Source organism: Bombus impatiens, unplaced genomic scaffold (genome assembly GCF_000188095.3).
Source record: "Bombus impatiens unplaced genomic scaffold, BIMP_2.2 scf_2850, whole genome shotgun sequence".
NCBI classification, from domain to species: Eukaryota; Metazoa; Arthropoda; class Insecta; order Hymenoptera; family Apidae; genus Bombus; species Bombus impatiens.
The window spans coordinates 167074-170242 of NT_179269.1; positions in this window are offsets into that span (position 1 = coordinate 167074).

Consider the following 3169-nt stretch of genomic DNA (forward strand, 5'->3'; position numbering starts at 1 on the left):
GAATTAATTCTTAGGGGTGGATTTGGAAAGGGGCTGCCACCGCTGCCGCCGCCTGTAAGGGGTGTGAGTGGAGCGAGTGGACCGTGAAATAACCAACCCCCGCGCGACACTCGCGCACCCCACGTTCCGTAGCCCCGACACAGTGGCGTAACCTCGTCGTCGGATACCTATTCTCCCGTGTATCCTGGCGATTCTTTCTCGAGGACGTTTAACCTCGCAGCCGAGAACACGGATATAGACAGGGGGCGCTAATTAACGATCTGTCTCGGGACTCTTAGTGCCCCCGGACCCGCGTACTTCCGGGCTGCCTGGCTCATTAGCGTCGCGAATTAACGATTGATCGACGCTTTGAACTTGGGGAACAGAGGTGCTACAAGGAGACTGTTTTCTCCATTGATCTGAATCAAATTTGTTTATATAGAACGATACGAAGGTGACGCAAGATAAAGTATCGAACTGCGGACTGTTCGTTATGAACCATTGCCAACAACGAGTTTAATGGTATTAATCGTCGAAATTTAGACATAAAGGAATGACATCTCTAAATTTCGACACATAGAAAATTAAAAATTACAGGTTATTTGTTATAGTTCGCTTCCACAATTTTTCGTAACAGTTTCTAACAGCATCGAAACGTAAAGAGTGCTACGAGGGAAATACGTTTATTACGTTACTAAGTTTCAACGCTTATCGTAATTATTATGAAACGTTACTAGAAACGATAAAAATGATCTATAGCGATTGACCCGCAATTTTGAATCTTGTCTCGTCAAAGAACGTCAAAAATCTGTCAACTGATCGACAATATCAAAAATTTAGTTTCTTCGTTTCTCGATGCTTTTACCTTATCATTAACTTTATTTGATATTAATGCAGGTTTAAATTTATTCAAAAGAGCCATAAAAGAAGCCACAGAAATTTCCTTTTCGTACTTAGCTAAAATCAAAGAAAGTCACCTAAGTTCTGAGTCTTTGTGGCGGCGCGTTTCCGCTTAAATCCTCCCGGCCGGCTCGTTATCAGCCGCGAGAAATTACCGTGAAAAGACACGCCGGCGGGTTAGGAAGTCGCTCGGACTAGAGTTACCAATTATCCACGGTCAACCGCCTATTCCCTTTGTCCCCGCCTTCGGTAGCTTCCGGTACACGAGGCGTGCAGCTCCGGCAACGCTTGTACTCCGATCCTCGGGATTCGTGTACGGATTAGCAGTTTGAGGTCGTCGAGTCGCACGCATCGGAAGCAGCAAGGCACGCCACTGCAGTCAGCCTGCTCCACTTAAGCGTGTAATAGCTCAATAGCTGTCGTTCCCGTGTCTGCGAATACGACGAGGGTCACCATTGCGCGTGTACAAGCTCTGCCTGTATTTATAGACTCGCCTCCGACCGAAATACTTGCCCGAAAATGATGTTCTGTGCCCACGAGTGTCCTTCGTTCTTGCGAGACGTTTCGCAGAATCAGAGACGTTGCTCCCATTAATTGGTCCCGTCAGTTTGACGCGTTGACTATCACGGTAATAATAATATCGTCAAAGAAAAAGGACAACGCAAATACGATATAATATTTTGATAAAATTAAACGTTATAGCGAACTATATCTCTGTCTATTACGACTCGCAGGGCGAAATATATAAAATTCGCGTTAACCAATGAACGTGTTAACGAGACTGTCCTGCCTTGTACAACCGTGAAATAAGAATCGACGAAAGGGGTGTTTCGATTGGAATCTGTTAACTGAGTGATCGATCGAGGTAAACGTGGTAAACCTCCCATCGTACGAAACGTAGAAAAATTGGATTTTAAATGATAAATTTTTGTTTCAAGTTTCATACGAATTTCATGTGAAAGAATTGATAACATTTACAGAATGAAGGCAGATCTTTGTTAACGAAAGGGGAGTTGGTAAACAAGCGGGAGTAAGGATACAATTGAGCAATATTTTCGCAGCATCCCTTGGCCGCGGAGGGGACGAGAGATAAAGTCGGTTCTTACGGTGGCGGCTCGATTCCGGGCTGTCGTAGTTAAATCGGATAGCAGGACCGTAGACGAACAAAAGCCTCCGCGAATCGATCGATTGGCTGCGAGCCGTTATCTTTCGCGTCCGCGCTTCTCTCTTTCCTTGTTCAACTCGCGCCGCTGTTTCCCGCCGCGATGTGGACGCGTCTCGCTTGTCTCGCGCTAGTGGAACGGAATCACCGAGGATTATGACGTTGCCAGTCAATCTTTTCTTCTCGAGACTCATTCACGAAGCTTCGCCGTGATTTCATGTAGCACGAATCACCAGATACTGTTTAATCCCTGAATACTGCAACGTAGAATTTCGCGAGGGCAATTTTACTACCGTCATATGTTGACGTGAATAAATTTGTCAATATTTTGGTTCTATATCGGTTAATTATTAAATGAATTAAATTGAAAAATTGATTGAAGATTAGCGTTGTATATGGAAAAGGAAGAATGATTCCACAAAGATGGTGTAGTAATGACAAGCATGGTAGGGATGAAGAGAAAGATTGAAACAAATAGAATGAATAATGAGATGAAGGAAATAAGAAAAAAGAGAGGATTAAAGGGAAAGGGAGAAAGGATAAGAAAGGAACGAAATGCTTAGTATCTATCAATGCCCTGTCATTTACGACACAAAATAACTCGATATCTAGCTAATTTAGAATTTTTATCACCCCGTATCCGTTTCTAAATCTATTTTACAATAATTCAAACAAGATCTTTGACCCCTGCCGTTTCTAAACTTCTTACAGAAACCATTAGAACGTTTTAAAGTTTACCTGTAACGATAAAGTCAATCACGACTAACAGTTACTGTAGACGTTTAATCAAAGGAGTCGTCTTCAACAAGAACGATTTAAGTAAAGGTATGGTTCCGGTATGACCATTATCCTTTCGAGAATTTTACTTGCCAACTTGCTCGGTGGTCTAACCAAGATCATCTTGATTCACTTATAATCACGAATACGCTCAATAATAACCGATACTTACAGTCACGTGATTCAACTTACCGCACTTATTGCTACGAGTTCACCGCAAATTACCCATCCCCGTTCAATTACCATCGACATCGGAGCAAGTCGATCTAATCCTCGAGCGACAGCGTCGATTGATTTCCAGCCGAATGGAAAGACAGGCTGCCGCGAACGAAGCGAAGCAAAAGGGGTGGA